This window comes from Strix uralensis, chromosome 16 (assembly GCF_047716275.1).
Source record: "Strix uralensis isolate ZFMK-TIS-50842 chromosome 16, bStrUra1, whole genome shotgun sequence".
Taxonomy (NCBI): domain Eukaryota; kingdom Metazoa; phylum Chordata; class Aves; order Strigiformes; family Strigidae; genus Strix; species Strix uralensis.
Window position 1 is genome coordinate 5,175,133 of NC_133987.1, and position 20,603 is coordinate 5,195,735.

The following is a 20,603-nucleotide window of genomic DNA, read 5'->3' on the forward strand; positions in this document are numbered from 1 at the left end:
GGGGGGGGGGGGGGGGGGGGGAGTGCGCATGCGCGGAGCGGCTGGGTGGGCTGGGAGGGTTCTGAGGGGGGAGTGGCCATGATAGCGGGAGAGGGGCTGGAGGGAGGGGATTCTGTCGGCGGGCTGTCTGTGCGGCATTTGTTGCTTTATAGGCTACGGAAGAAGGTGTTTTAGTCTGAGGAAAGATGTAAGCTCTGTAGAGAGGGAGGTATCGAGGCCCTTGGCCTTCTAAATAGTGGGAGGTCTGTGCTGGTTTTATGTTCTTGCAGGGAGTAAGTCCTCAAAGCCCTCAAGTTTGTGGGGGTGCTTTGGATACCCACCACCCTTCTTGGGACCGCACTCCCACCGAGGTGGCAGCTGGTGAGGTTCCTGCCCATGTAGCATGGGGATTTGATGCTGTAAATCCTCCCTGAACAGCTTGCTGCGTTCATGGAAAGGCACGGTGTTTTGTGTGTTAGAGGTTCGAAGCTCAGTGTGAGAAATGATTAGTTCTTTAAGGGGACAATTTTATTTCCATGAGAAGCGGTAGCAAAAGTGGTGTAACAAGTTTTCAAGGTTGCTGGTAAGGCTGTAGAGCTGTCTGCTTGAGAACTTGGCACCTTTGTAATTGCAGACCCTGCTTGGAGATTTCCCTAGGTCACCGTTTCAAGGAAGGCCTTGCAAAGTTGGGCTCTTACAAAATGAAACAAAAAATTATCTTTGTGCTGTTTGTAGAAGTACACTGAGGTACTACCCTGATGGAAAGTGCTAAGTGTGGTGTGCTTTTAATAAGCAGAGCTGCTTATTAGCTGGCTGTAGGCAGAATGCAAGGAGAAACTAGTAGTGTCTAGGGCCTGATCTGATCCTGAAAGTACTACTGGGTTTTGTCCTTGCAGCTGGGGTTCCAGGATACATAATTTACCAACAAATGCACCAGGCACTGCAGATTTTGATACAACTTTAACATCCTGCAGTTGCACCTCTAGATTATTGTTAAGAAGGGACAAGCTCTGAAGAAAATAAATGCTGTTGTTGATTGACGTGTTGTGTAGCTTTCTCTGTGCTAGAATACCTTATCGTTTAGGGGTAGGATATAATCTTACAAAACAGTGTTTAGCAGCCAGAGGGGGAGAAGATGGTAAAAAATCTGAAATGTGTGGGTTTTTTGTATATGTTGTTGCTCTCCCAGTTACAGGAGGAGCTGAAATTAATATTAAGGCACCTAATCAGTTCTGAATCTGCAGAGATTTTCCTCTGAGACAGCGATCTGTTCAAGGGTATGGAATAACCATTCCATCTCCTGATAGTTTTCCCATAAGCCCATTTGGAAATGTTTTACTAGTGGAATAGACTCCCAAGGGAAGGAGTGAAAGTCATCTGTGAAGTCAGTTACAATTAGGTTGTGCAAAGCACTGGGGAACATGCGGTGTGCAACAAGTCCTGCTGCTCCTTCACAGCGGACTGAGCGTGACCCAGGGTGACTTTCTAGTTGACCTTCTCTGCAGTATTTGGTGCAGTGATGCTGAGCTTACAGCAGAGTGTATGCCAGATCCCAGTGCAAAATCTGGCATGTCCTTTCTTTCATGTAATAAGCTATTATTTTTTATACAGCAGGAGAGACTCTGCCATCAGGCAGATGAGGAATAACCTTTTTATATACTTTTGCTATGCAGACATAAGCCTTTTGGAACTTGTTGCATTCTGAACAAATACAAGTGTGTCACTACTAGGGAAAACTTGATGGTAACTCCCAAGTCCTCTTTCAGTCACCTGCTGATGGCTGTTGTGAATATCCTGCTTCAAGGTGAAACCCAAAACTAGGTCCCAGTAAATCTTTCAGGCTCTAAGTACTTAGTTCCTATGCAGGAAAAATGGTGATACAAGAATTAGGTACATTCATGCAACATTATGTGGAGTTGCTCATTCTGTAGTTACATAATAGACTTTTAAGCTGCACAGCAACGCTTGGGTCGTGTTGGCTGTTCCCAGGCAAAGTGCAGGTGGGATTGTGCAAGAACCTGGCCCTGGTCTGTACAGAAATGGTGGTGTCTCCAAGGCAGAGCTAGCAGCAGTGCTCAATTTTACTGTGTGTTATGTTCTTTCTTCTGGATTAAGGCCTATGAATGTATTAGTGACCGTGATGAGGTAGCTGGAGGCAAATCTGATGACCTCTTGGGCTGTGATTTGGCCTTTGTGTAGGAAACTTTAACTCCTCTGCAGCCCAGTCCAACACATTCTTACCAAGAATGAACTCTGGCATTGCTGATCCCTCCGTACAGACTTTCAGCTCAATACCTTAAATTTGGCATTGAAGCGAATGGGATCTGGCATGGAGGATTGTTCTATGAATTTCCCAAGATTTATGTCAATCCAGTTTCTAATTCCTCTTTGGATGTCACAGGCAATCCCTAGAACGAGGAAAAAAACCTACAAGTCTATTGACAAGACACCGTTACAAAGTAAGACAACTGATGTCCTTTCAGGGCAGGCATGATGATGCTAATGGGAGGCACAGAAGTAGGACACCACTCCTCTGGGTGCTGACTGTTCTAGATTATTTGTTGAATTAAGAGACTAAATGGGAGCCAGTTCTCACTCTGGGAAATGTCCCCATGCAGTGTAAGTAGGACCCATAAACCCGACCAGCTCCGTGGAGACTTCAGATCAAGTCTGGACCTGCTCTGCTCCTGCTCAGTGGCCCCATGGACAGCTGAGTGAAGGTAGGAACCCCTGACTGACTTTGTAGCCCGGAAACTAACTCTGTCTTCATTCACTATTATTTGGGCATTAGAATTACTCTGTGTCTTTGGGGCTGGTACCTGTTGAACGTGATTGTTGGCTCAGGTAGGGTTTAATGTAGCTGTTATATTTGTTGATTTTGTTGGAAGGTGAAAGGGACTCATAAGCAATGTTGAATCCTTTGACTCGGAAATAGAAGAGGACATTTTCAGAAAGGAACTGCGTTTGGAGTTTTAAGCAAGTTGCCCCATTGTTTCTAACCACCTGGGTGGTGCCTGAGGCTGTTACAACTCTTAATTGGACTTCACAGAAGAGCCTCATGAATATTTCCAGTTATATGAACAGAAAAATGTTTTAGAATATGTGCGACTTGCTCACAGCTTTCCAACAGTCACAAGCAAATTAAGCGACCTGGAAGATCTCTAGGAGATTCCTGCCTAGTGGTTCTGTGTTTGGTTTCAGCTAATAAACAGAACAGTAAGGGAGTTGGAGCTCAGTCCTTCTGTCTTAGAAATCCAAAACGTGGAGCTCTCAGCTGAAACACTAGCTTTTAACTGCAGCGCTGTCATAACCCTAAGAGTCATGGTAAACTTGCATTGCTTGATAGGAATCTCAAGAGACGTTGGGCCCCAGCCATCCCAGACAGGTTTTGTTCATATCAGACAGCAACAGGAGCAGCTGCTGCTGGAACCAGGTTGCCCAGCTTTCACTAGAGAAGTTTTGGAGTTCAGGTCTCAGCTTTAGCAGTACTGTCTTCGGTATCGTGTCTCTAACCGGCGTGCTGGGTAAGGAGGTCAGATTTACCTGTGGTATGAAGAAAAGCAAAACCATCGATCCTTCAAGTGAATGATTAAATGTCTGCTGACAGAAGAATGGCTAATCTGTTGCAAGCACAGGGTCTGATCTTCTGCTTGCTGATTCATTTCCAGACTGGGGAGATGGCTACACCAAATGGAAATCCTATTTCTCTGCCTATATCTTATTCATTCGATAATATCACACCTCCTTACACCAGTATCCCCTGCAGCTTCAAAAGGAGAAGGGATTTCCCTTCCTCTTTCACAGGGTGGTTGTGAACTTCCCAGGGTTATAATGAACAGCAGAAGTGCCTGAATCTCCGTGTTGGGAAGATGTGTGATTGTTAGGCATAAAAATTTTCAATGTTTGGAATATGAATGGTGGTCCATACAAATACTAGTGTTTTACAGGGAGCCTGTGTAGGCACCTTACCTGAGTCTGTGAACTGGGCTGTCAAATCAGCCTTCTGAAACTCATACACATCGTGTTTCTTCCTTGCTGACAACACTGGGTAGACTCCATCAATTGCTGGGGAGCAAACCACAGAACAGATGATTTCCATGTGGGTGAGCAGCAGAGGTGAGTGTAGTGGGGTGAGGAGAACTTCTTAAAGCTGACAGACTGAAGGTGGCAGGTGCTAGTAGTTGGCTGTAGTATGTGGGTAATTGGTTTTGTTTTCTGCTGGGCCATGAAATTTATGGTGTGCTTGAGAGCAAGGATTAATATTTGGTATCTGCCTACAAGAAAACGCCTCCTTTGGAGCAGAGTCATTGACTGATTTTGATTCTACCCAATGGTAAATATGAAGATAAAAAGCAGTTCTTGCCTGATCGATAACTAGTGATGCAAGAGCAACTGCCCTTGTAGCAACAAAAGCTGCAGCCCCGCAGGCACTTACAAAGCTTGGTAGTGCGGGCACGGCGTGCTGTGGGGCAGCAGCTCCAGCACTGTCACCTTCACGTGGGGGAGCAGAGTGCACAGTCTGTGCAGCCACGTAGCTGTGTCTTCCAGGGACATGTCGGTAATTTGTGGGAAGACGATCTCAGCTGACATCATTAGCATTGTTTCTCGAACTTTAGTGCTTCCTAGGAAATCAGAGCTCTAAGGAAGGAGGGAGAAATTGAAGCAGGTGATGAGCAGAGCTGTTAGAAAGCCTTGAATATTGAAGCTAAACAGAAAAAGTGGTGAAGGAAAAATTGACAAAATAACCAGTTTCTCTTCTTTGCTGCTCTCCTCCCCTTCCTTCCTCTCCTGCTTAACAATAAAAGTTGGAAATATGACCTGACTGTGTCCTTGTTGGGGAGCTGACCTTGGCAATTCAGGTTTTCTTTTGTCAGCAGAGTTGGACAGCAAAGCAAGCCAGGTGCTTGAATTTCCTTTCCCTTACACTCCCACAGCCACTGCTTTTGTTACAGCAGTCAGCAGTGGTCACACTGTGTATGAAGCGAGGCTGGGGCGTGCTCAGGCTTCTCAGCTTGGCTTATCGTTAACTTTTACAAACAGCTTCAGCCCAGCAGGACCAGGGCAAGCAGCAGTCTCCCTCTTGCTCACTCATGCACAAACGTTTTAATGGATGTTAACAGTTTTAGGGGCCTGGTCCAGCACCTTTCATAAGTCATTATACTCACACAGATCAGCAGTAGAGAAGCCCTTGCTGTTTACATCCTGGTTCTAGGCTGGAGTAGTGGGGGTGCTTCTCGGAGTTCCTCTGAGGAATAACCTTTTACACGGGTCTGTGCACAGAAGTTAAACCAGAGTAAGGGCTGGACTGAGATCAAGATCATACTGGAGCAGCAGGAACTCCTTTCTGGCTCATCTTCCAGATTGACTTTATATCTGGCCATGAGAGTACCAGAGTTGGAAGTCTGAGAGTTCACCTGTGGCCTGTTCTGCTCCCCAGGACTCAGTTATCAGAGGCGCTTGGGTTACTTTCCTTCAGGACAAAAGTGTTGAAGTCCTCTAGGAAGGCACTGAGGTACTGGAGAGGCTCCTCCTTGTTCCCAGTTACCTCCAGGACCATCTGGATGGCTGAGGGGCTGTAGATGGTTGTGCTCTGATCGGTCAGCTGAGAAAAGGTCTAGGGAGTCGTGCTGAAGAAGATGAAGCATAGAGTGAGGCCTGGAGACTGATCCACATCCCTCTGCTCGCCTCTCTCAGCCCACAGGAGCTTTGCCATCTAAGAAATATTAACCTCTCTGGACAGGGTTTCAGACAACCAGCAGTATGCAGTGTTTACTGTGATTTAATTTAATAATAGCTGTTCTCTGCTGCTAGACAGGTGATTTGTGAGAATGTTCTCAGCAGACCATGTGTAATTTAGTATCTGCTCTTCCTGTGTCTTATCAGCCACTGCTGTTTGGAGCTTGTCATTGAAATCCGTGTCTTCCTGCGGAATTTATATTCTCCTGATAAGATGGTTATCTCCTAGGGGCAGTGCTTTTGACACTATTTTATCATTAAAACTTCACGAGAAGAAACTTAATGAGAAAAAAATGGAAGCACATAGGAGAAAACGAGCAACACCAATAATGAGCTAATCCAGTTGAACTCTGTTCTTGTCAGCATGTTTCATGGCTAAGAATAAAATGCCAGATATTTTTTATCTAGCCCTTACCCCATGGAAGTTGCTTTTCAGTGTTGCAAAATCTGAGTATGACCCAAAAGCAGTCAACAAACCAAAATACTGTAGCAGCCATTCTCTGCGGTGTTGCTCTGTGTGCACCCGGAGCCTGCAAAAGGGAAAGCAAAGTTCAGAAGATACATGATTTCTTTCAGGGGATCGCTGAGGCGTGTAATACTGTGAGTCCTCACTGGCAGTGAAATATATGTTATAGTTTGTGTTGCAAGCTCCCCGTGGGATCCAGACACTACCAGAGAGGGGATGGGAGAATCGTTTGGCTTTTGAGTGTGCTGGGGTTGCCAGATTCCTGCAGTGTCAGCATGTTCTAGTCTCATTCTTGATACAGCTTCTGCTTTTTGACCTCAGCTCTCTGTGCCATCTGAGAGAGGTTTCAGTCCTCCAAAGAGCAGGATAGTACCTTTCCCTGACCACTGTGAGCTGAAGGGCTGAGGAGTGAGGGGGGACTCCATTAGGAATTAGCAAGAGATTCAGGATATTTATCCTCCAGGGAAGCAGCTTATCCAAAGGCAGAGACACTTCTCTGTCTGCTGACTTTGGCGGACCCTGAAGACCTAGCATTGGTTAGGCACTTAACTGTCAGATTGCTGAAATGATAAAATGACTTTCCCACTGAAAGGTCTGCATGTCACCTGAAATCAAGGATGTTTTATGAGGTGACTGAATCTTTACACCTTTCGGTGTTGCTGAGTATCTGGAGACGAGCAGGCTCAGACATTCGTTACCCGGATTCTGCAGTTGGAAGTGAAGAGCTCCCTTTATGAAGGAGTAGATGTGCTCTGGATTCTCATAGGGCCCTTGTGCTTTGTGTTTGTTTAGGATCTTCACTCTGCGGGACATGGATAGTCAGGGTGAGCCAGCCACAACCAGGTAGTCCACAGCCACTGGGACAGAACCCGCAGAGCGCTCTGCTGGTGAGTGGAGTGGTGTTAGGGCTGCATTCAGGGGATGTTTCCCCTCCCTTGATGCCAGGGAACCAACACATCAATTGGAATGTGACCAAAACTGCTTCAGGAGAAGAGGCCCTTTGGTTGGTTTTATGTGGATTTGCAGGTGTTATGGGAGTGAAGCAGAGCCTCTGCTTAGGGTCTTCTGTTTGTGGCCTGAAATATGAAAACTGCAGTGGCAGCCAAGTAGGATCATAATGGTATTTACCAAGTGAGAATCTCCGGTTTGGCACTGGTGGTTTGGCAGAGCAGAAGCTGCTCTCCTCACCCAGGGGTTGGGCTCCCGTTTTTACAGACAAAGAGAGAAGTAATAAGAGTGTCACTGAAATGATAATGGGCTTGATACCTACATGGCTGCAAGAGTCACAAGTCATGTCACTGGGTAAGAAGTCGAGATTCTGTGCACTGAGGCTGCTCTGGAAGAGGCCAAGCCTTCCTCCAAACCAGGTAACTCAGTCCTTGGTAGAGAAGAGCTCAAATACTGTGCTTAAGTGACAGAAGATCTGCCCCAGGATGAATCATCTCACGTCACCATGAGGAAGCTGAGATAGGTTATGCTTCAACCAGAAGAAAAAGACATCATTAAAAGTGCTCAGTGGAGTTAGTATTAAAGGTGGGGCTGGATGTTTGAATCCCATGAGTAAGAGGAAGAGGCCATAGCATTGGAGCAACAATGCAAGTATGTGCTTCCTTTCCCTTTCTTGTCATTAGGAGCATATCAGACATTACCACAGGTATTTCTGCTGCTTCTCAAGCTGAGAGTGTGCTGGAAAGCTTTCAAAGGACATTCCCAAATTGAGACTTTTTATGCCATTACGCTCATGACTCAGATTTTGATGAGACTGGCAGGCAATATCCAGAGGCAGGAGCTGCAGATAGTTGGCATTCCTAGCTGGCAGGAAAAGCTGCAGCTCTGAACCAAACTGGAACACGTAGTCGTTGGCTGTAAAGGTGCTGAGCGGTGAAGATTTAAAAAGCAAATCAAAGAGCAGCTCACGAATCCGGGGGTCGGGAAGGATAGTGGGATCCCTCTGGAAACACAACCAGCACACAAAATTGATTTTAGCCATTACTGCTTTCCACAGGTAGATTAAACTGCTTGGTGGCAAGAGAGGTTTCCCCCTCTCCCCATCACGTGGTATGCAGTTTTCCAGAAAGCCACCAGTGTTTTAGTGTGAATGTGCAGCAGTGCAATACAGTGTAACACTGGAGTAATGAATTTTGGAACTGAATGAGATTATTATTATAGTGAATTTATGAAACAACTGTGCTCTACATTTTCCAGTAGAAAAGCCGTTTGACCACAGCCTTAACTAATGAAGATTGTTATTCCTGTTCTGTAAGGGATGAGTTCTGAGTTGAAAGGAAACCAAGGTACTCAATAAGCATTGTCAGAGAAAATAAATAACCTTTTTAAAAGAGTAAGTGCCTGCAGTATAGCCTGTAACATGCATAAGAATAATCACTTCGGGTACTCTTCTGTGAAGCCCAGGCATGTGAGCTCTAACCTAGTGGTCTAGAGCCCAGCATTTACATTGCTCTAAGAAGGAGTTTGTCTTCATTGTGGTGTTTTTAGTATTTCTGAGACTTGTAAGAGGATGCTGTTCTCTGGGGTGGGAGCTTTCACCATACCTCTTCTGCTGCAGTGTTCAGCTCCTTTATGAATTCAGTCAGCTCCTCAAAGGGGTGTTTCTCCATCTCCAGCAAAATCTGGACAGTAAGGCACTCCCTCTTAAAAGCATTTGTGAGAACTGTCATCTCTCCAATTTCTCTGGCAGACAGAAGGTCAAGAACTTCATACTAATGAGGAAAACACAGCAGAAAGAATACAGGCTTAGAAAGCCATCTGCTTGTCCACTAATTACAGTTCTCAGCCGCGTACACAGTTTATGGTTTATGTTTCTGACTGATAATGACACATCAGAGCCCTAAAGCCACCTGAATGTCCTCACCGTGCTATACAGCACTAAGTGAGAGCCTTCCCTAGCCTGGGTGTATAAAAACTGTATTATATCCTAGCACAGCAGACTGGGGGTAATGCTCATGATCAGCTGTTCTAGCTAATTAATGCAATAGCTGTTCTATTCTCATTGCTAATCACATAACTTACGGCAATATTAAAAACCTGTATGGCAATGAGTTCTTCAGAGGAGTGGAAAGTGTTGGGCTAAGAAGTGCCCCTAGTTGATTTTTACGCTTAGATAAAACTCATGGAAGAATCATGAACTGTATTTAATACTAAAAGTCTGGAGGAAGTCCTCCTGATTTCTTTGGCGAGGATCTTCCTTTGGGGATAGTTATGGAAGAGGATAATACCTCCTGGAAGGTTCAGCTTGTGAAAAACATTCAAAACTTTGATACCTTTTACAGAGCTGTCTGAGTGTGGAAACCTTGTAAGAAAAGGCTCTTTGTGAGATTCTTAGGTAGTTGTGGGTTTGTCTTGGTTTCTAGTCTTGGAGTGTCAGCATTGGCAGAGACAAGGATAAAAGGATTGTAAGCTGTAGGTTTATGTCTGAAGGTTATAATAAAAAATTTCAGACAATGTTTTTGACTCACTGAAGTCATACCAGGACTGAAAGACAGCCCCAAATTTTCCACAAACTGTTTATAAGTTTTGTGCTGTCAGAGCTACGCGTGTCCTTACCCCGTTAAAGTCCTTGCAGAAGTCAGTGAGGTCACTGTAAGGAGCAAAATGTAAAAATCTATATAATATAAGTTCCAGGAAACTTCAGCTGCTGTCATATGTGCCAGGAAATACCTTTTCTGAGAAAGTACAAGAAGCCTGCTGTGGTAATTCATCTTTTCTTGTCAGTGCTCCACAATGTGGCTGAAAACTAGGTCTGCAACCTAAGGCTCTCCCTCAGTCCTGAGCAGCTGCAGCCCGCGGGGGATTCGGCATGCAGAGGGCTGTGGGGAGCTGTGGGTGACGGGCAGGGCTGGGGCTCCCCAGCAGTTGTGGGGCTGGTTTGGGCACAGTGAGCTGCTCTGCTGGGTGGTTCTGGTGGCTCCCAGTGGGTTCCTGGTTGGGTGTTACTGGGGGAGCTGTGGGGCTGAGGCATCGTGGAAGAGAACAGACGCCCAAGTGTTTTGGTTCCTTGACACTTGTGAAAGGAAACAGGCCGAGGGATGGGTGCCTTGTACAAATAATCAGAGCTGGCATTAATCACCAGTGAACAAAAACATTCCTCCAGTACTAAAAGAGACTCCTAAAATTTGATTGTATTTTTTCATGAGTCTCTTTCTTTGTAAGTTGTTACTTTTTTTTTGCCTGATGTACTTTCTGTCAGCTACCACCTTCTGCTTGATGACCAGAGACGCTCAGATCTTGCTCATTAGAAATTCTCAAATACAAATGTAATGTTTTTCTCTAATGTATCTCACTGCAGCACAGCACAGAGCCTGTGCCACAGATCCTTCCAGCGTTTCAATCCGTGCCGTAATACTTTGCCTTGATAAAGCAAAGTTTGAAGTATCCTGTGTCCTAGAACAGCCACTGACAAATCACTGTTTTGAAATTGTCGTATTGTACCCATCTTTTTCACTGTGCCTTTCTGCCTCTATCTTTTCTCTGAGGACCTTGCTTCATTATTTAAAGAAACCTTCGAAATGATAACGGAATGGCTGAAATTGGCCAAGAACAACATCCCGTTCAACTGGAGATGAGTTGCTCTGCCAAATTAGGTGGAAGAGCACCAACATATGCATTCTTACAGAGAGTAACAACTTGCTTATTAGTAATCATTAACTTAATTATTTAGCCAGAAGAGAAAGCAGCCATACCTCCCAAAACTTACTTTTTCTCCTTCCAGAATGTTGTGAATCCTCGAAAGCAGCATGTAGTCCAGCAGCTGACTGCAGGAGTAGCTCTTTCTTCAGTGTCACCTTTTTATACGGTGATACCCGGCTGAGCGTAGGGGACATGGTGAGAGATGCCAGGTGACTACTTTGACTCTTTCCAAGGAGCAAAGGCCCAGCCCTTCCTGAGGTATCCTCAGGTGTCACATAATGTGTCACTGGTTAAAAAAATTGAGCTCCAGTAGTTTTGTTTTTCAAAACATGATGTTCCCAAATGATTGCTTAAAGTTTGCAGATAAAATGGCTAAATCCCACATCATAACACCAGAGCCCATTGAATTTATGTAATTGATAAAGGTGAATTAATAAGATGACACTTGGGAAATATTTCAGATAGCTCTGTTACATGGTGATAAACCATTACACCCAGAGAGGTATTTCCTTTGCATTGCTGGAGATCATGACAAAAGCATTTGTTAAAGTGGCATCAGCCCTAGTCCTTAATGCCAACACGTGGCCCATGGGATTGGAGTTTGGGACTCGGGTGGTCTGTCCCCTGCATCGCAGCACATTATCGTGCTGTAGCAAAGTTACTCTGCTGCGAAGGTGCTGCATGCTTGCAAAGCCACCTTTGGGTGTGGGAGACCCGAGTGAATTCCTGCCCTGCAAAGGCATCAGTGTTAGAAAGGTGTGACCCACAACACCCTGCCCAGAACTAAAAATCAATTGATGGCTCAAATCTGGATTAAATCCAGCGAGAAGCAGTTTCCAGTTTTCAACAAGGATTGACTGAAGGTGGCCCCAAGTGGCCAATATCTAAAAGCCCTTAGTTGCTCATTTTTTTCTGAACTTGTCCAATCTGGGCTCTTTCCTAAGTTTTCTGAGTTATTAGTCAATGTCTGATTTGCTAACTGTGACCACGCTCTCAAGGCATTCAGAGACTCTTGCCAAGCAATGTTTTATCCTAGGGATGGATAAGGACATTTTTTGGCAAGTCAAAGGGCAATGTAATGTTAAATGTATGATGTTAAGTACATAAAACTAGAGGATAAACAAGCACCATGAAAGGATTTACAGTACAGACTGAAGAATCATAGTATTAAGGAGGCTAAGTCAGCAATAATTAGAGACTTTTTTCTTTCCATAGCAGTTAAATCTTTTTGGAAATAGCTGTTGCAGACATTACTGTTTCCATGTCTAGGCTTAAGTCAGCTTTGACAGTAACATCAATCCAACCCACTTACAAGCTGTCGCTCCAGCGTGAAGACAGCTACGGAGGCAGATTTTTACTTTTGTTCATTTGAGAAGTCACCGGCAGATACTTGTGGAGCAGGAGGGGACCTGCTGGATCATACAGGAGGGTCGGGACTGAGCCACAGGAATGGCAGCCATGTGGTCATCTGTCTAGTAGTGATGGGTGCACCTTTCTGTCTGTGAGAGAGAGTCACAATTCAAAATGTGGTTTGGTTCGGAGCTGGAAAGAAATCAGAAGTATAAGAATATATGACTGAAAAAAAATAACAGAAATGACTAACGTTTGTCTTGAATGTTTTTCAATAGAGTTTCCACAAGAACGGATGCTGTTTTGTGAAATGTAGTTTGGTGAAAACTGCTTTTTCCCTACGGCTTTTTGCCCAGGTGAGTGACTTGGCAGAGACCTCCAGCAGCAGCGGGAGAGTCTCGCAGGAGAGAGCTGGTGGGCTGGCAGGACTGAGGTCCCGGTGCCCTCTGGTGCCTGCACGCAGCCTGCTCCCGGCAGCTGGATGTCCTGAGCCCACAAAGCAGGGAAAAGGTGCTGCTGGAGGCAGCACAGCTCTGCTGGCTGAGCACAGTGACCCTTGGGGGTGGGTACCTGGAGGGCTGAGAGGCTGCAGGAGGCAGGAACAAGAACTGACCCTGCGTGCTTTTCTTACTATGCCCCTCCTCAGTTCTCTCTACGGCTCTGACCTTGCCATGTAATTTTTAACACATTGCTTAATGTCCTATATTTCTTCTGCCTTTCCTGGCCTGGGAAATAAGGCCACAGACAGGCAAATTGCCTGCCTGTGGCTCCATGCGCCGTTTTGAATGTGATGTTCAGCCAGGTTCATTGATTGTCCTGCTTTGTACATATTTACGTCTCATCAGACACATACATGCAGCAGGAAGGGGTTAAACCTTCCTCATCTTACCCCACAGAGCAGGTCACTGCAAGGGATGGATACTAAGAGCTGAGTAAACCCCTCGAAGATGCTTGACCTAGCAAGGTGCTGAGTGGGTGTGGGGAGAAGGTACTTAAGAGTGTTTAGAGCTGGTGGCCTTTGGCTGACATGGATTTAGGGAAAGTGGGAGACGGGTTTTAGTCATGCTAGAAATTGAGTTAGGCTTTCCAGTTCATGAGCTGGATCTCTGACTTTCATAACGCGGGCTCTGTCTTTCCCCCTTCTTTCCTAGGGCTGTGTGTGACCTATCACCCACTATAGGTGACTGTGCACACAGACATGCATATATATATATTTATATGTAAAGGAGAGGGCAAGTTAGGCTGCTCTGTTGCATCACAAGGTGTCAGCCTTGCTGTATGGAGAAGCAACTGAGAACACACAAAGTTTCTTAGCAGGTGACTCACACAGGAGACCTTTTTCTTGAAGCTATAAAATACAGAGGCGGAGCTTCTTTGTACTTAAGAATAACGAGTGCCTGTCAGTCATAGCTATATTTTGCTGCACTTCAGTGTGTGGTAGAGATGGCCAAGCACTGACAATACTTAACAGAGCCAGAAGGGGCAGGAGCATTGCTGGGTGTCCACAGCACCTCACCCTTTCTTGCCTGGCCCTCTGGAAGGTGAGGTTGTGCTTTGGGAGGACCCGCTCAGCCAAAGGACATGGGAATTGTGAGAACGTGACACAGCAGCTGACACCAGGAGCGCTGTTTCTGGTGTGCCAAATACTTTTAATCGGTGAGCACTATGGCACAGCCAGAACTGATGGCTGAGGGGCCAGTGTCGTGACATCCTGGTTCTTCCTGAGCAGCCTTTCAAGGCTGGGCTGGGTTTCTGGGAGCATGTGTCAGCTCTGAGCTTCCTGCTGCTGAAAACTGGTCTTCCAATAATGTAAATGACCTTAAAACTGGTCATGCTGCTTCCTCCTGGCTGCTGGTGTGTCAGGAGTGTCTCCAACAGCCTCAAGACCCTGCCCTGGTAGGTAGCTAAATGGGTAGGGTTAGGGCATTACTAAACACTTCTGCTCTCTAGTGCAGCCAGTTGGTCATCAGCATGAATAGAAACCTTGTCGAGAGAGGAAAATCAGACATCAAATTAATTACCTTGTATTTTTAGCTTGGCTGGGCTTAGAATTCAGGTCAAGGTTTGAGCGTTAGATGTAGCTGGTTTTTGACTTTGTGCAACACGGAGATTCCAGAGAAGAGAGGGAAGTGGAAAGCAAACAAAATCTCTTGTGTAAACCTCTGGAAAGGTGTAATGTGGCAGTTGGGTTTTGCTTCCAGCTATAAACTGATATTTGATGTTGTTTGGCCTTTTTGTCCTGTCTTAATCATCTCCACTGCCTTTGTATTATCTCCATGACACTTCCTGTAGCACTGTGCAGAGAATAGCTCTGGGAGTGTCATGTGGCCAGAGCAGGATTTGCTCTGGAGTTCCTACAACAGGAGATAAATCAGGATCAGGTTTTAGTCCTGAGGTGACAGAGGATTCGGCGTGTTTGATGGTAGGCAGGTCTCCGAGACGCTTGGCTTTCCTCTTTCCTCCTTTGCAGCTTAGAAGCAGCCTCAAGCGAAGGCCTCTTAGCGCAGGCAGGTGAGGACAGACGATCTTGCCTGAGCTGTAAAACACAAACCTTCTGTGTCAGGTTCTGGTGACCCCGCTGGCATTTGTAGGTGTGGGCGCAGTAACATCTCGAAGCCAATAATGTTCTTTTCACATATTCCCTGTTTGCAACTGAATGCTTAAGCAAACAGAGGTGAGACAGGCTGCTTGATGAACCAAATATTGTTTATAAAAATCTCTCTAGCTGACATTTAACAAGCAGGAATGTAATACCACACGGTCACATAGCTGGATTTGACCTGTGTGCTTACGCATTCTTTTAAAGATCTACCCTGCGATAAGAATCAGTCCTGTCAATCTGAAACTGTACTTGCATTGCTAATAAATCTGAGGGTATAATTTTTGCTCAGTGCTTTCTGAACCAATGGCCACTTTGGTATCTGCCACTCCTTGAGACAGCTGTGCAATTTAACTGCCTGTGTGGAGAGTCAGCTCCTTTTCTAGTCTGAACTATGCCTCTGGTCCTGTGAATCCATGGGTTTGCAGAGAAGGGTGACTGTGCAGCTGAAACGGGCCAAACTGCTCCATGCTGCAAACATCACAGTCACCTATTCATGCTAAAGCTCTCTTCCTCCCAACACTGACCACAGCAGTATGTTCAAGAAGAAAACCTTATCTATAGGTTAACTGCAGGATGAGGCTTTCCAAAAATGCATCTTTTGCCTTAACCCAGAACCTTTCAGGCTGCCAACCCAGAACTCCAGGCCAAGTGGTTGCAAGACTGATCCCCTTAAGCCAAGGGATGTTCTGAGGAACGCCTGGAGAACCCTCCTGACTTCCTCTTCTGCGGTTCTGCAAGTAGGCTACAGCAGTTTTGGTCCAGAGCATCAGGAAGGGGGGCAGGACTGCTATGCGGAGGAAGCGGTGAGCCGTGGAGCGATGCTAGTTGGTTCACTGCCACTGAAATTACACTTCTCCCATGTGGGCATTTTTTTAGCAGTGTTTCCTTGTTTGTGTTTTTGGAGAGATAAGGAGGGGAGAGGTTTCACACAGACTCGTTTCAGTTATTGGGGAGTCTTCCTTTGTGTGCCAAGTCCCAGTAAGCCTGAGATCATCATAGAACCATAGAATGGTTTGGATTGGAAGGGACCTGAAAGATCATCCAGTTCCAAGCCCCCTGCCATGGACAGGGACACCTTCCACTAGATCAAAGCCCCATCCAACCTGGCTTTGAACCCTTCCAGGGATGGGGCATCCACAGCCTCTCTGGGCACGTATGCCAGGGCCTCCCCACCCTCACAGGGAAGAATTTCTTCCTTACACCTAATCTAAATCTACCCTTTTTCAGTTTAAGGCCATTACCCCTCATCCTGTCTGTACAGGGAGGATTAAAGGAAGAGCTAAGTGCAAGTGATGACTGTACCGTAACACCATTTTTGTGGGCTTGGAGCTGTTTATACTTTAGACCACAGGCTTTGCATCACTTGTGTCTTGATCTCCCATCAGCTCTAGACACAGCCCTTTGCAGGGGGCTGACGCAGCTCACGTGGCTCTAGCAGCAAGCCTGTCTGTTTCTTGCCCCACCAAAGGGAAGAGGATGGCTCTAGGCTGAGCCTTGACCTTCATGTCTCACCCTTTCCTTCTGGTTTTCTCTGCAATCTGCTTTGATGATCCTCCTAAAAGCTGCTGTTGTGTCTGTCACCTTCTGACCTGTGGTCCAACAGGTGATTCACACCAAGGGTTTCACACCGCAGCTGTGTTGTGTTGTGCTCCTCCTGGACTCTTAGATGTACTCTGCCTGGTCTGGGCATTTTGGTGCCATTTTGTTCTGTAACCTCTTCCGTCAGCCTCCACATGTGAGATTCATTCTTAGATGCACTCACATAGTGAAGGGATCTGGCGTGATGGTCATGGATACAAAGAATGACTTTTGTTTCCCTTTTAGAGCTGTACATTTCCAGATCCCCTTTTTATACCTGGGTTGTGTTGTCCCAGCAGGGCCCTGACAGATTCCTTCTTCAAGAGGCAACTAATGAAGAAACAGAAAAATTACTTCAAGTTTTTAAAAGATACTTTCTTACTCCCAGTAGCCTCCTTTGCCTTTCTGTTCTGACAGTTTGGTTTTCTTTACTAGGTGGTATGTGTTTGTTTTCAGCTTTCAGCACACCTTTATATAATTTCACACTACCTGTAGTGTTTTAAGTCTTTTAACCGCCTCTTTTGGTTTCTCTTCAGCAAGCTTTCTTATTTTTGCTCTGTTGTTCCTGTTCTTAAACCTCTCTGTCTGATTCTGGGTCACGTGCTGTGTTTAGGGTTAATGAAAAGGAGTGCACTGGTGGGGCTGCCTGGACCCGGTGAATCGTGATGGCCCTTGCAAGGTTACAGAGGAGCTTGGCAGTGGTCTGGCATTAGTAAAAGCCTGAGCCCCCTCCTGTAAGGGTGCTCTCTGGAGCCAATGGGATACCTGGCTTTTCTGAGAAAGCACAAAGCCCCTTTTGTTCTGGATGAAAAAGCCACGGGGAAGTGCAGTGACTTTGGGCTGAGCAGGGCGTGTGGTGTGTGTGGTGGAGAAGGGATTGGGAAGGATTTATTGTCTGTTGCCACACCTGGCTTAACATGGCAGGAACACCTCAGCCATCAATTGTACTATTCAGTGTTACTGAAGAACACTTGAGCCATGCTCGATGCTACACACGCACAGTCAGGTCGGGTGAGAAGGCACTGACTCATCTTCCCGTGGTACAAACCGCATCACAGACCTGTCCCACTCCAGATGTCAGTGCCTCTCCCCCTGCCCCAGCCTCCCGTGTGTGCGTTACAGATCGGGATGCGGAACTGGGCTTCGCTCCCCGCTTGCTCTCACCAGGAAATTCATGTGTTTGAGATGAGGGGGAGGTGACATGAAGGCATCGGATTTCTTTCAGTTTAGGAGGACTGCGAGAGGGAAGGGATGCAGAGAGAGGTCTCCTGCTTAACTGTGTTGAGCTAGAAGTGGTTTTCATTACAGGTGAACTCTAAAATCCCCCTCACAGGCCTGTGCAAGGGCAGCCTGGGTACATACAATTGCACCATGGTGCAAGGGGAGGACTGGGCAGTCCCAGAGACTCCCCCCAGCTCTGCATCTCTTGGATAAGAGAAGATCTCTAGTTGTCTCCCACTGAGCGAGTTTTACCAACGTTCCTGTTACCTGCCCTGTGTTCCCGTTTGCCTGCAGCCAAGAAGCCTGGTGCTGCAAAATTAGAAAAGTTCATCAAGGGTGGGGAGAGCAGTGCTTAGGAAGGGAACATGGTGCAGATGAGAGTAATGACAGGGAGGGCTCTGCTTCTGGGGAGGTGGTAGCTGAGGGCGTGCTAGGCTCTGTCCCCTGAAAGACTTGTCTGCCCAGGCATGGGCTGCAAATATCTCATTCTTGCTTAGTCACAGTTGTCACCTGGATCCCTGCGTGCTGCTAAGGATATTCAGATAATAGGAAAAAAGCTCCTAGACCACAGTCCTTCTGTTTAACATGAAGGTTATTGCTGAATTACAGGCATAAAACCTGTTTTTCCAGAGTCGTGTCACTTTGTACAAGACTGACATTCTCCTCTCTCACCATCCATCAGGGTGACCTTGCCCTGCACTGAGAACTGCACTGATGTGCAGCGCTGAGCCTCCTGTGGTAACGTGGCTGCGTTGCTGGGCTGGGCCAGGCTGGCATCTGGAGAGTGCAGGAAAACCTGCAACAGGCCGAGCTGCTGTTCCCAGCTTTCAGTGCTACAAAGTGGTGAAGCTGTATGTGGCATCGCATCCAAAAGGTAATAATCCTCTAGCCAGAGGCCTGTTTTAGGGAGCTGTAACTCTCACTTAGGCTTACTCAAGCAGGTGCAATACCACGGATCAGCTCCAGACTTATTCTATGTAATTATAAGAATTTTGCTTTGCTATGAAGTGTGCAAAAAATGTGATAGCAGCTCACCTATTGCTGTGTTGGAATCACTGCCTGTCTTCCCACCTTTGAGCCCCTTTGTCTATCTTCATCTCCTCAACTGTATGTCTTTGAATCAAAGACTTTCCTGTTCATACCACACCTGGCACTCCTGGATCTGTGCTCGTGGCTCACAGCTGCTAAAGGATGAACACACATGGCAGGTGCTGGATGCTTCTGCTCAGCCACCCTGTGGACAGACCTAAGAAAAATATTGGTTTGTTTAGAGATGAAAGGCCCTCCTTGCCTTTGTGAACTCTGGTTTCTCTCCCCGTATCAGGGTGCTCTGCACACTCTTTAGGTATGCATGACTTCCTGGCTGACACGAGCAGAAAAGCTTGACACTCTGCTTGCCCCCTCCCCTGGTTTCCTCATCCGTGGCCGAGGCTCAGTGTTGTTTTTTCTGCTTTTCAGATCTCTCCTGTTCTTCCGTTTGACCTCCCTTCCCGATGCCCTGGGGAAGAGCCATAGCTCTGGTTGCAGACGGCAGAGCCCTGCTGTGCCCCACGGTCTTTGCTGCTTTGTTGACTCTGACATGGACCCACAGTTTGTCCAGCAGCATGTCCAGGGCTCCCCAGAAGCACACACCCATGTGACCCTCTGTCACGGTCAGCCTCCTTGCAATGTCGAATTTCCAAAAGGTGCAAGACACTGAAAGCTTTGGTATTTGAAACCTGATTGAAAGATCCCCCTCCATCTCAAGAACACTTCATTTGGATCTCCTGGAGAAGAAGCTCCTTGCTTTGAAGTAGGAGTCTGTGAATCTGACTATTTCCAAAATGATGCATTTCAAGTTTCTGTGATTTGGGTGGCTTAGGATGGGTGTTGATGAGATTCACTTTCACGTTGGGCATGTGATGCACTTCTGAGTCAGACAGACTACATTTATGAATCAGTGTTGCACTAGTTCCAAAATAGCTGATAAATATGTTAAGCTTGGTAAGAAGACTGGGAATGTGGAGGGAGCTGGGGTTTGGGTACATGGTGATGTTGTGAGTCAACACCGGCTTTTCTTGGTGTTGCCACAAACACGTGAGTTATAGGTGGGCATGATGGGACAAGCCTAAGCCTGGGACACAACTTGTCTTGAAAAGCATTAATAAAGTGACCAAACAAAGATTTTTCAAATCTGAGGATGCAAAATTACTCTGCTGTGTCCAGACAAATTGAGAGAGTTACTGTGGGCAATTTAGTGATTTGGGGGATCAGATCCAAGGGTCAGTGAAGAAAAGTCTGAAATGCGTGGAATATAATTTAGTATCCATCCTTTGCTAGAATCTGCAGCAGGGCTCATTTTTATTCTTGCAGATTATGCTTGCCAAGTTTTTCTTGCTGGAGTGCTCGCAGGCTGACAGTTAGCTTGAGGAGAACCCAAATTCAGTCAAAATCAGGAGATCATCCTGACGGCTGATGCACAGGTCTGGGGAGATCATGGGGAACACCACCACGTGTGATTCAGCTGAAGGAGCAGGACAAAGCCATTCCTCAGCTCCTGCAGTGTGCAGTTACTGCATAAGCGTTGAAAATGGTCAGTGTTAGGTTAATGGTTGGACTAGATGATCTTCAAGGTCTTTTCCAACAGAGATGATTCTGTGATTCTGTAAACACCCCTTAAAACTACATATGGTCTCTCTAATAAGGGTGTTGTTTGGTTTTTAAAATAGAGCTGTGTGCAGGAATTGGAAAGCCCATAAAGTTACATCCTAGGATTTTTGCAGCGAGGAGATAAATGAAGGTTTGTTGAGAGAAAGGCCACTTCTGGTGATAGGGAGACAGAGATCTCTGGGATTACAATTCTGGAGCCATTGGATAATGACTTTCCTGCTCAGTGGTCTCATTGCTGTGGTGCTGTGAGTGCTAATGAGCTGCTACAGTGAGTGCTGATACAAGAGCCCATATGGCACTTGGGTGCAGATGCTGGACACCTTGGTATGAGGCAAGTGTGCCCTGAGCACCTCAGCAAGGACAGATTCATCAAGG

At 46.3% G+C, this 20,603-nt stretch overlaps 1 protein-coding gene across 2 annotated transcripts in view; it reads left to right on the forward strand.

The window, feature by feature from the left end:
• Window positions 1-310: 310 nt before the first annotated feature.
• Window positions 311-20,603, forward strand: part of MSLN (mesothelin) — a 44,618-nt gene continuing 24,325 nt past the window's right edge. The window contains exons 1-5 of one of the 2 annotated variants that reach the window (XM_074885856.1): window positions 311-360; window positions 2,598-2,699; window positions 12,457-12,534; window positions 18,262-18,453; window positions 19,038-19,371. The gene's annotated coding sequence lies outside the window, so the exon portion shown is untranslated. Of the gene's footprint in view, window positions 361-1,201; window positions 1,257-2,597; window positions 2,700-12,456; window positions 12,535-18,261; window positions 18,454-19,037; window positions 19,372-20,603 lie in introns of those variants that run through there. The other variant, XM_074885855.1, reaches the window with a different exon arrangement.